General features: G+C 41.2%; 1 protein-coding gene across 1 annotated transcript in view; it reads left to right on the top strand.

The window, feature by feature from the left end:
* The window catches only part of DHRSX (dehydrogenase/reductase X-linked), a 169,929-nt gene that overhangs the window by 69,685 nt on the left and 86,800 nt on the right, over nt 1–13,444 (top strand). The gene's annotated exons all lie outside the window — the stretch shown is intronic.

Here is a 13,444-nt window from a genome sequence, read left to right as displayed (position 1 = left end):
CTAACTTTTTTTTTTTTTTTTTTTTTTTTTTTTTAATATTGCAGCCTTCAAAATAATGGCCTTTGGTGCTGTAATATCTTGAATTTTCTTGGAAACAATGACAAAATTTCCATTGACTTGAACACAATCGAGGATTCTACCTCACTATTACAAATAGTATACTATATTTCTGTTTTTTTCAGTGTACTTAATTGTAAGTTTGTTCATCAGTAAAGTTACAATTCTAACAATTCAGCTGGACAATCAGTCAGAGATGCCCAGGAAGGCAAACATTTTGATCCCAGTTGGCCATCTATTTGTGCTTGGAGGCATAGACTGTCATGGACCTGTAGATCTGAATCACAATCACTGTGCATGCAGGTTCTGTTCCTATCCACATATGCACTAACTTTAAAAACCTTCACAAACTGAATTTCTCTGTTTCTTTGGTCAATAAGAACTGTAATTAGGCTACATATTTTAAAATATGTACCTTGTAAAATTTTTATTTTCGGTGAATTTACAGTCGATTGCAAAGATTTTTTTAAAGGTTTCTAAACCCTTATTGAGCCTGTAGAGTGCTGAACAGTGATGTGATTTCTGTACATGCTGGAGTTCATATATCTAATCAGTATGCTTTAAAAAAACACTTTGTAGCACTGGGCACCAATCTGCAGCAAGAGTAGACTATAAATGTTGGCCATTAACTGAATGCTTTCACCTTCCTTCCGGGTCATTCCTGACAAAGATCTCTGTATCTTGCATTCCCAGTGTAATGAGTCTGAACCAGGCTTTTCTGTACTAAGGATGCATTATGGTCTCTCTAAATGAGGTTTTGGTTCAACATGAACAAGGGCAGAATCCTGCACCTGGGAAGAAATAACAAAGTGCACCAGTAGAGGTTAGGAGGCAATCTGCTAGAGAGCAGCCCCATGGAGAAGGACCTTCAGGTCCTGGTGGAAAAAAATTTATCCATGGGACAGCAATGTGCCCTTGTGGCCATGAAGGCAAATGGTATTCTGGGGTGCATCAGGAAAAGTTTGTCCAACAGATTGAGAGAGGTTCTCATTCCCTCCTACTCTGCCCTAGTAAGACCTCACTTAGAGTATTGCTTTATTGCTTTATTGCTTCCAGTTCTGGGCTCCGCTGTTCAAGAGGGACAGAGATTTACTTGAGAGAGTACAATGGAGGGCTACAAGGATGATTAAGGGACTGGAGCACCTGCCTCCTGAGGAAAGGTTGGGAGAAACGTGATCTCAGTTATCTACATCTGCCTAGATGTTAGCTGCTCAGTTCTAGATGGGTTGAAATGCTCCAGTATGTATCTTCCTGACAGCCTTTAAATTGTTGTTTCAGTAATACCAATAAACACTTTTCTTCCCTGTAAAGGAATGCATTATGTGTGACAGGAAAGGAACAGAAAGAAGGGAGGTGATCTCAATTATCTACATCTGCCTAGATGTTAGCTGCTCAGCTCTAGACTGCAGGCTTATGTTATGCATATGCTGCCCTCCTTAAAATGGGTGTCTGAAGTGCCTTTCAGATGTTCCAGTCTCCTCTCACTAGTGAAGGTGTTTGGTTGAAGAGTTTGGAGGACCCAACCATCTCTCAAATGGCTGAGGCTGGCCAGGTGAGTCACACAGTGCCAGGGAGCACGAGGCATAAGCAGAAGAGAATGAGTGCAACCCCCTAACATCCTTGCTGGCAGTGCCACTTGCCTATTTCCTTAAATTTTCCTGACCTGCCAAGGGGTGTTCTAATTGCCCAGGGCCAGGTCTGGTGAGTCTCTTCCAACACTCAGCTGCAGTAAATGCATTTGAGACGCGGTGAGACAGAGGAGCTGTTTGTAAGGGACTGATCTTCATCGACCACTGTAATCCAAAGGGAATGCTGGAGAGGATGGAAACAGTGATAAGGGTATGCATATGGCCCAGGTCCTGCATGTTGTGATAACGATAATGATTGTGATAATGATTCTTCCTTGTGATACTGGTCCTTCTCTGGCAGGAGGGTTGGACTTGATGATGTTCAGAGGTTCCTTCCAACCTCTGACATTCTTTGATGCTGTGAACTGCTATTCTCTTTCATGCATGTTAGTTATAAACAACTTGTCAAAGATCTTAGTTGTTTGATACTATCCCCCTACACACACACAGCTGCCAGCGTTTCACAGTCCTTCCTTCAGTGAGTTTCTTATTTTGAAGAGGTCACACTCGTCCAAAACACTGTTTATTTTTCTCTCCTCTAGTACACCACCTTGCACTTATCTTCAAACATTCCCTTGTTAAGTGTTGCCTAAGCATGTACTTCTGCTTGGTCTTTTGGGAAATTCCTAATGATCCTCCCAAGCCTTCGTTAAGCTAAATGTGTCTGCACTGTCAGCAACTTTCACCACCTGTCTATTCAGCCTGTTTTATAGAAAATCCCTCACACCTGGCACCTACCACTTGTTTGGGTACAAGGCAAATGAAGCATGGTGTTTCTCTCCAGAATTCTCAGAACTGGAAGCAGGCAGAGGCAACAACTTCTCCTGATGAATAGAGCCATTAGTCAGCCCTGAGACTCAGGTGCATAGGGAAGGGTTCTCCTTGGAGCTCAAACAAAACTGGCACTGAAAACCTGGGATATATATATATATATATTATTTTTTTTCCCCAGTGTTGCATGTGCAGAACAGCAAGTGCTCAACCAAACCAAACCAGCATGATTTAGAAATGGCCAGTGCCTTTGTCTCAAATCAATGCCATCTTCTAATACAGTTGTACTGAAATTCATGGAATTGCAGAATGAAAATTGCACTGAAGGCACTGTGGGAATAGTTTTCTTTGTTCTTTTAAGCCAGTTAGTGTGTTTATCTTGTACTTTGTGCACTTATCTTTTACCTGACCAGGAGTAAGGGTGGAGGGATGAGCAACTTGCTTATCTGCACAAGACATAACGCAGATGTTTGAAGTTTTATGACCTAACAGCTACTGCTACTGGACCTGACAATTACCATGATGTAGGTTTTATGATCAGTGATTATCATGATTGCTGGAGTAGAGCAAAAGCCCCATGGCCCAAAGTTGCCTTAGCAGAGCCAGAGGCAAGGACTCATAACCAGAGGCTGTATCAGCAACACCAGACAAGGAATCTGCATCTGTAGCACATGTTGGTTTTTTTATCATCACCCTCTTCATTATTAATTATTAATTACCATTAGCTTGCTAAGAAACAGTCAATACATGATATATGACCTAGGCCCACCTCATCGGCAGGTCTATAAATTATTCTGTAGAATCCTCTCTTTAGGGAGGAAGAAAATTCTAAGTATCCAGATGGGCCTAAACGTACACACCCCACCCCCACCCCCAGACAGGGATGCCTCTTTGGTAAGATTTTCACCTCCAACTCTGTTAGATGTTTACTCAACAATTAATAACTCAGGTTCGAATCTTTTCAGAAAGGGCATTTATCAACGGCAATTCCAAACTTGTTATATATTGCCTTAATAAAGTCTCTTTCTTTACAGCCTCACTATCTGTCTCAGTGCAAGCTCTCTGTGAGGCTCTGAAACAGAGAACATTGATTGTTTTCAACTTTTCTTAGCTGGCTCAGTGCAAGTCCTTTGTGGGGCTCTGAGCAGGCAAATGTTGACTCTAATAGGTGGCTGCACACGCATAATCCTTTAGACATGAACCACTGACCAAGTCTGGGATGAGGATTGGATCCATCCACACCTTGACTACTCTCTGAGAAGGAGTTTAAAATGTAAGGGGGGCCTTTCTTAACCTCTTGACTCAACAGAAGGTCCTTCCCCAGCCATCTTGCAGGCTCATACCCTTCTTTACATGACAGGCATCAAGAAGGCATCACGAGAGGGTGCAAGCTGCTGCTGCTGCATCTTTGGACAGAGGATATTTTTTTCAGGAGCCCTCCTTTGTGCTACCCGCCTCAGTGTGTGGGTCCCAAGTCCAGGGAGAAGATCAGAAAGTGAAGTGGTTAGACAGAGAGCAGAGTGAATGCTGTGTTGACTGATTAGAAAGCTCATCTGGAAAGTGAAGCTAAATTTATGTGAATGAAGCAAGGAAATCCATAGGGGGAAAAAGGACAAATTAGGGTAATTTTTTCCTCTGTTTTGATGGAGTCACAGAAGGAGTTGAGGAAACATTAATTCTCATCAGGAACATCTGTAAGGCTTTGTAAGGGCATTTTTTAATACTGTGACATGTGTCTTTAACCCAGATAACTTGAACTGAAAGGGATGCAGATGTGTGAGCATCAATCAAATGCTAGATAGATACGAGATCTTTGAGTTGCTCTTTCATGGAACATGTGATTTTTATCTCACAGGGAAGAATTCTGAGAAATGGATCCAAGCCTTGGGAAACAGATCTAGCAACAGCTGAAGAATGTCTGGGATGCCAACTGCAGCTGGAGTGCTGCTGGCTATATTGGACACATTACTTGTATAAACATGGATCCTTCACCTTTTTTTAGTATATTAGAAAAGCAGCAGTTTGTATTGAATTTTCATATTTAGTCTCAAGATTGATTTAGATTGTTCATTAAAAGGTCATTTCACTGTCCTGATATATTTAGTGAAAATCACTGAAAGAAGAGAAGGATGGATGAGATACAGAAACAGATTGTAAAGGTGAGCAAAGGTTGGACTTTTTAATTACAGTCAGTTCAGTCAGTTCAGCCTCTAAATTCATGAGTATGCTGTGTGCTTTGGACTTTTTTTTTTAATATATTACTTCTGTTACAGTGAAAATCTAAATGCTTGATTTCACTAAGTGACTCAAGAAGTATAAATCAAGATTTATTTTGGCTAGAAATTAATCTTTTCTTACGTAAGCTGAAAGTAAAGATTCATAAAGTGAATAATACTTTGTTTCTCCAGTAAAGTGTGAATAGCAGCTTGTCTTTGGGAATTTCAGCCTTTCCAAATTAAATTTCAACTGCCTTATATATTTACTTACCTGTTTTAATTAAGATTTGGCAGGAATAAAAGAAAAAAAATACTTGTTTCTGAGCTGATATGATCTTAATTGAGAGTTCCTGGCTCTCCTATTGTCATTTATCACTTATTTTTGTGAATTATTTCAAGGCATGCATAAGGAATATGTAATACTCCCCCTTGGCAATATCTAGCAGAAGGAGCTGCGCGAGGCCAGGTGTTATAACACGGTGGTTTGAAAAAACTCCAAAAATAGTGTGCGGTTCTGGAAGCTGTGGAGGAGGCAGGGGACAGGTTTCCAAACACCTGGACTCCTACAGATCCACCTGTAGGATAAGCTCTCCTGCCTAAGATGTTGCATCATATTAATCCTCCTGCCATGCTTGAACAATGCCCACTTCTCTGTGGTGCAGCTTCAGAACAAAGGCACCATGTTTCTATGCAGGCCCAGTGTCCCAGAAAATATATTTTTTCCTGCCTTGTTTCTGTCAGGTTAGCAGAAAGATCTTGAAGCACAGAGGAAATGGGAAATAAGATGGTTTCACATGTTTTATGTCCTCAGTGTACTCCCTCCAGTGCCACAGACAGAGGGAGAAGTATGGATGCTTACCTAAATAATGGTCTGATTTTTCATTTGTGTAGTTTCTTAGTTTGAAATCTAAATTTCAAACTGTGCAGTAGTAATAGATCAGACAGAGTCTGTGAGACATCAAAATATATAATGACAGATTTAGCTACATTTTTTTTGCTGCTTTCCCACTCATCAGTACCCAATGAGTAGGGATTAAGTGTGACGGGATATTGGGCAATGTAGAGACAAGTGACATAAGAGGCCAATGTCTACAGCTGTGTAGGAGGGAAAAATTGGGCACCAGCAAAGAATAAGATAAAAACATCCAGTTGTGTCAGCAAAATAGTTTCACAATAGATACATGATGTGAGCTTTTCCTTTCAACTCTCTTGTACACTATAAGCAAACTCATATATTGAAAGGACATTTAAGAAAAATAAAAATCACCCAATGTACTTGAAAAAGTTGAACCCAATGAGATATAAGATAAAGTGGTCAGCAGACCTTTGTGGCTAGAGAAAAGAAGCTACTAAACTGCATCAGATGCATAATATATCATGTGCGTTACGAAGTGGTTAGTTTGTTATCACTGTTAAAAGTTTGTCAGCTGTTGCCAGGCCTAACATCAGCTTTTTGAAGTACTTACCTTCCATTTTTGACTCATGTCATTCTTTTATCTCCCAGATCAAAGGGCTTTTGACCTATTTAGAAATATTTAGACTGTATTAGGCTCAGTAAAGATGCCTCTTACATAGTACCTGCCTGTGTCATGACTTTGGGTGATATATCCACATAGTCCTTTTGAGGCTGAGTAATACAATCTGTTTCAGTATTTTTTTGAGAGCTATGTACAGAGGAGCTATGTAATTGAGGTGCTTCTGATTGGTGGCATCCTCAGTGCTGACCATTGCCTTTGTTTTTGCGGACAGGCAATCTGGATATACCGAAGGCTTAGATCTCCTAAGTTCTGGATAATTAGAAAATCTACAGCATTGTCTCACCAAATTACTTGAATTGGAAGGGGTCATCAAGTTCAACTCATTATGAACACAGGACTTTAAGGATCATCTAGTTCCAACCCCCCTGTATGAACAGGGACACCTCCTACCAGACCAGGTTGCTCCAAGCCCCATCCAACCTGGCCTGGAACACTTCCAGGGAGGGGCAGCCAAAACTTCCCTGGGCAACCTGTGCCAGTGTCTCACCACCCTCACAGTGAAGCATTCCTTCCTAGTGTCTAGTCTAAATCTACCCAATTTTTATTCCTTGAAAGAAGTGAGGCCTTTCATTACCCAGCACGATACCTCCTTTATAAGAATCATTCCTTTGGGATAGCTAGTGCTGGCCATGCTGTGGTTCAGCCTGTCTAACCTCATCTACTCTATTACTTAAACTCAGGGACTAAAGAAGACTTTGTGGACTGTGTTGAGTAACTTGTGGTCTTCTCACTTGCTGAAATGTCTCTGAGGTACATCTTGGAAAGTTACCATCTCTAAACCACTCTTGGCTGAGAGATGATGGGAAATGCTGTGGGCAGCAGGCATAACTGATGGGCCAGATGAGCTCTTCTCTTGCTCAGTTTGGATGAGGACCCACTGTGCTTAAAACAGCATCACAACCAGGATGGTGCATCCATGGAGACAGATCAGACCCCCTTGCTTTCTAAACTTCTCAGAAAGGAGCCTCGGGACAGCTGGATCCAACCTTAGTGTCAGACCTGGCCCTCCCAGGGAGAGTGACTTAAATGTTATGGTCTGAGAAATGAGAGAATACGAATGTCAGGGGTTGGAAGGGACTTCTGAAGATCATTGAGTCCATCCCCCCTGCCAGAGAAGGACCAAAACCAGGGCCAGGTCACTTAGAAATCCATCCAGACAGGTCTTGAAAGTCTCCAGAGAAGGAGACTCCACAACCTTTCTGGGGATCCTGTTCCAGGGCTCTGTAACCCTTACAGTGAAGAAATTCTTCCCCATGTTGAGGTGGAACTTCCTGTGCTCTATCTTGAATCCCTTGCCCCTCATCCTATCACAGGACACAAGTGAAAAGAGTGTCCCTTCCTTCTTGACACCCAGCCCTCATATATTTATTCACATTAATTAGATCCCCTCTCAGTCTTCTTTCCAGACTAAGAAGCCCCAGGTGTCTCAGCCTTCTTCATAAGGCGGGTGCTCCAGTCCCTGAATCATTCTCGTAGCCCTCCCTTGTGCTCTCTCAAGTAAATCCCTGTCCCTCTTGAACAGGGGAGCCCAGAACTGGATGCAGTACTCTAGGTGAGGTCTTAATAGGGCAGAGTAAGAGAGGAGGAGAAGTGCTTGACTGTCAGATACCCCTTGATCAGATTATGGTGAAGTGACAATCAAGATCTGTATTTGAACATAAGATTTAATTAGAACCATGGAAAGAATAACTCATAAAACTGATAGTTCGGTTATTATATATGCTCAGGCTGTGCAATCATAAAGGCTGAATATTGGGATCACAAAAGTCACAATACATGGATGCTCAAGCCGCAGAACCTGGGAAAAATTGTGGTATGCATTGTGTTAATCATTTTAGGAAAGATAAAGAGAGAGAGAGTAGGAGAAGAAAAGAGACATAGATAAGAGAAAATCACCAGTCCTGGATCCAGCATTGGGCCAGCCAGCAGGGAAAGGTTGGTGTCAATGAAACTCCCAAAGTTTGGGAATGAAGAAGAAATGGGAATAAAAAATGAAACTTCTTTGTTTCTCAGTAAGTAAGAATAATTGAGGCATCATGGCTGAGCAGCTGGAATGTGCTTCAGCCCCATCCACTCCTCAGTTGTTTTCATTATCACAATCATTATCATTATCATGATATGCAGGACCTGGGCCATATGCATACCCTTATCACTGTTTCCATCCTCTCCAGCAGTCCTTCATCTACGCAGATGTAGATAACTGAGATCACCTCCCTTCTTTCTGTTCCTTTCCTGTCACACATAATGCATTCCTTTACAGGGAAGAAAAGTGTTTAAAGTGTTAAACAACAGTTTAAAGGCTGTCAGGAAGATACATATTGGAGCATTTCAACCTGCTGCAAAACAATTTGTGTCTGTTTATAGGAGAAGAACATTTATATAATTTTTTAATTATTTTTTTCCCCACATGAGATTTAACAAATGCTTATCAACCCTTTAACAAATACTTACTTAAAGAAAAACTCGGATACAAATGTTATGCCTCACTCCAGAAAAGCCATTTGTCATGGGTAAAGCTAACAAAAAAACCCCCAACTGTTTAGCTCTCCCTCCTTATGCTTTTTAGGGCATTGATCCTGTGTGTTGATCCATTTAGGGCATTGGGCCAGAATAGTTGAGGGTGCAGAAGGGTAATGCCGTAATCTAGTTCAAGGTTATATTTATCAGCACCAATTCTCCAACCCAAAACCAGCCAGGCAAATTTTTCCCACCCTCAAACCCAAATAGTTTTTCTGTCTACATTTTCTGTTACATGCCAGCCCACTTCTTTGGAGATGAGGGGCTCTAGGATATTTGAAAGAAATGGTAAACAACATGAAATCAGATGTGCTATTTATGGAGTAAATCGTTTAGATAAGTACCCATCAGAATTTTTCTATAACGTTGCCAGTTTTAAATCTCTGTAACAAGAAAAAGTGGGTTCTGGGATATTTTTTTTTTCCTGAATGTACTGGACATTCTGGAATTATGCAGTGCATTTTATACTTCTCTGTGTTTCTGGTGAACACTTTTAGGTCCCCATGGGGCTTCTGAAGCACTTTTCTGAAGCACTTTTTCTTTTCTTTGTTGGTCCACATAAATGGGCCAAGGTATGTGACACAGGAATTAGGACCAGCATTGAAGCTCTGAAGTTTTAGGTTTGAGGGTTGTCTTTAAGCCAAGTGTGACTGACTTGTTTTTTCTCCTTTTCAGTTCCTCTGCATGTGTATTATTGTTCAATCTACAAGCACAATGAACTATCTGACTTTCCAAATTACCTTCTGGTTGCACCAAGTAGTAGCTATATCAGTTAGATACTTTTTTTCTGTAGCTCTTTTGACATGTGCTAATAGGTAAACTGAAGAGAAAAGGCAAGAATTTTGAGACTTATTTCTATGGTTGAACTGTTTGCTTATATCTTGTCTGCAAATATGCCTAGTCATACATTATAATCCTCCTGTAAGTTATGCTAAGGCACATGGAAAATAAGAAGGTGATCTGTGACAGCAAACATGACTTCACTAGGGGCAAATCCTGCCTGAATTTCATGGCCTTCTATGACAGGGTTTCAGCGTTCGTTGATAACAGAAGAACAACTGATGTCATCTACCTGGACTTGTGCAAAGCATTTGGCACTGTCCCACAGGACATTCTGGTCTCTACATTGGAGAGACATGGATTTGATGGATGGACCATGCAGTCCCGGATAAGGAATTGGCTGGATGGTTGCATTCAGAGAATTGTGGTCAACAGCACTATGTCCAGGTGGAGATCACTGATGAATGGTGTTCCTCCTGGGTTTGATTATGGACCAGCAGTGTTTAACATCTTTGTCAGTGACATGGGCAGTGGAATTGAGTGCACCCTCAGGAAGTTTGCTGATAACACTGATCTGTGTGGTGCAGTCAACACACTGGAGGGAAAGGGGACCATCCAGAGGGACCTTGACAGGCTTGAAATGTGGGTCCATGCAAATCATGTGAAGTTCAACAAGGCCAAGTGCCAGGTCCTGCACCTGGGTCTGGGAAATCCCAAGCACAAATGCAGGCTGGAGGGAGAACAGATTGAGAACAGCCCTGAGGCAAAGGACTTGGGGGTGTCCTTTGATGAGAAGCTCCACATGAGCTGGAAATGTATGCTTGCATCCCAGAAAGCCAACAGTATCCAGGACTGCATAGAAAGAAGTGCAGCCAACAGGTTAAGGGAGGTGATTCTCCCCCTCTACTCCACTTTCTTGAGACCCCACCTGGAGTACTGTGTCCAGTTCTGGAGTTCCCATGCAAAATTGGCAGTCTGCTTTGACCATGAACTCTGCCTTCGTATAGTTCAGATGAAGCCATCTTTATGCCAGAAAGAAAAACAAACCTCACATAGTGAAAAGAACTATTCAGCATGATCCAGATTTCCTCAGTCTAGCCCCTCGGGACTATTTGTGCATTGAGATGCTCTTCATTGTGAATAGGAGTGACAAAATCTGGCCCAAAGTTAGTTCTTCAAAAATGTAAACATAGGAACTGCCAAAGAAACACGTGCAGGGGCACAAATTCTTTTTTTTCTGCCTATGATCTTTCCCAGCAAGGTCTCTCAGAGAGTGACTATGACAGTTCAAAACTTCACTAGCATTGTGGGTTGGCAAGGGGAAACATTGCTGATCCACCACAGAGAAGCAGGCAATTTGCTTATATAAAATTACACTTAGTAAAGCTTTTGGGAGTTTGTGTCAGGCATATCTGAATCACTCCTATCTCAAATGCTCTCAGTCATGCGAGGGAGAGGAGGTCATATGAGGATGAAAAGCAATCTAGACACTTAGAGTAACCTTTAATGAAGTGCACAAGCCATAGAAAAGGAACCTGTCAGCAGCTCTGTGCAGTAATATGGAAGTACTGACTGCCTGTTTTATTGTATTTCATGGAGATTTGTGAAAGAAGACACGGGTTTGCATTACTACATATGCACTGACCACCTGGTCCCTGGTGTGGTAGGTGGATCCAAGGGAAATTTCCTTGGCTGGCTGGTTTAATCCTCCTCAGCTCCGCTGGTAGCACACTGCATATTCTCAGGCAAGTCACTTCCCTGCTTGAACTTCTGCCCACTTCTCACCAGTAACCATTGGTGAGCAAGCAGGGGAAATTAGGCTGAGGTTCTCTGCAAGTGGAGAACTGGACTGCCTTGGCACAATGCTTGAGACCACTGACTCAGCCTTAAAAACCAGTTGCTCTCATCCCCACAGCATGAATTACCCCTGGTAATCTTTATAAGTGATGCAATATGTAACAAAATTGTTGGTCAGATAAGGGCACGGAGTGCTACTTTTAACAATATTAGTGGTTTTTTGCGTGTAGTTTTATTGCTTTACACTCATTTGCCAGGGCTTACTTCACCTTTCATTTCTGGTCTGTACAGTGCACAGAGACTCCATCTTCATTTTTGCCTGCAACAAAATTTCTTTAGAAATACCTCTAGTGCTGGGGACATGATTTTTTTGAGAGGTGAATTTTGTTGTTTACCTCAAATAACTCTTTAGTTCTTTTCCTCCTCTTCTTGCTTTTTTTTTTTTTTTTTTTTTTTTTTTTTTTTTGATAGGGGTGTGGTGGTGGTGTTATGAGGGAGGAGGGGTTTGGGAGTTTTTTGTTTTGTTTTTTTTCTTTGCCAGTTACAGATCCCAGATGTCACATAACAGCAGCAGCTGGCTGCATGGCAGATCCCTTAGGCTGCAGCTGGGTGAGCACTCCTGGACTTATTCTAGCTGTGTCATGTAGATGTTTTGCAGATTATTTCTCTGAGCTGTCATCCCCTTCAAATGCCTCTAGCTTCTTTCTTTCCTTCTTCTACTCTAGTAATACATGAACCCTGAAAATTCAGCCTTGGAGAAATCTCTCATGTAATGTGTACAGGCCCTAGGGATCTAGAGGATGGCCTATGTGTTCATTATTCCTTTTGCATTATAATTCTATTAATAAAGAATACAAAATAGTCCCAATACATTATCAGATTAGGGATGGATCTGTCCTTGAATTCCCTGTATCTATGACAATACCACTCTTTTATGAAAATGAAAGAAGGAACGTTAATTCAGGAAGTCTGATCTTTCTCTTTAAAATTAGGTCTCTTTAAAATTGACTTGATGTCAAAATTGCTTGAATGGTACTTTTTATAAAGTCAGTGTGAGCAGACTGATTGACTGTGAATGACAGTTTAGAGCCTCAGATTTCAAGAAAAGAATGAGAGACAAGCTCGAATAAGAATAAGTTTTCAGTAGAAGACTGCATGCACAATGTACTCTACTACCTACAAAGGAGAGTTAAAAGCAAATTAGAATCTCTTATTTGCCTTGCTGGATATATTTTTAGGATCATCTGTGCTGATGAATTTTCTTTGCAAGCTGTACTGTACGTTACATTTAGCCAAATCCTTTGAGTGATGTGTTGTAGTGCTGCCTAAATTACCACTCACATTAAAGAAATCATAACAAAAGTATGCTTTGACTTTAACTACAAGGTATGTTTTATAAAGGCAGTATAATTTGAAGGTGAACTATAATTTAGGTATTCTGATTTAAACTTTCATATCCTGACTCATGATCAATAACACCTTGGAGGCTCAATGATTTAATCTTAGAATTATTAAGGTATATGCTTAAACCTTCAAGGTAATACTTCACGATATCATGTACCAATAAATTACCTCTTCAATACCATCAAGGATATTAGCTGTCTTGAAATAGTTTGTTCTAGAAACAGAATTGCTCATTGACTGAATAGCCTTTTCCTTTTTGGCAACATCAAGAAAATAGGTTTCACCAAGTGAGGCAAATACACTTTCTTGACATGGTCTAATCACTCCTGTGCTCTGCCTTATCTCACTATTGTTTTCTTGAAATATTATCTGCAGCTAAAAAGGAGGTGATTGCTGTAGCTATGAGTCTTGTTCTTATTGCACCTTTCAAGAATTAACAACTGGGATTACAGGCATGGTGGAGAATGCAGCTCAGAGCTTCAGGGAGATGTAGACGTGCTGAAGGCCCACAGGCCTTCCTGCACCAATAAGTGCAACTCCATTGTCTTGTGTTTTAAATCTAAAGCAGTGTACCTGTTTCTGCTTTAAGGTCACTGATTTGTATCTTGTGTATTATCTCTGAGTGGGGCAGTCATATAACCTTCTCTTGTGTGGCTTCTTCTAGCTGCTTCTGTGTCACCTGCCACTTCCTACTCCCAGCTTCCTGGAGGTGCTTTAGCTTTTCAGGTCTCCAAAG

Source organism: Heliangelus exortis, chromosome 1 (genome assembly GCF_036169615.1).
Source record: "Heliangelus exortis chromosome 1, bHelExo1.hap1, whole genome shotgun sequence".
NCBI classification, from domain to species: domain Eukaryota; kingdom Metazoa; phylum Chordata; class Aves; order Apodiformes; family Trochilidae; genus Heliangelus; species Heliangelus exortis.
Note: the sequence above shows the minus strand (reverse complement) of the source record. Positions and strands in the feature narration are given on the sequence as shown.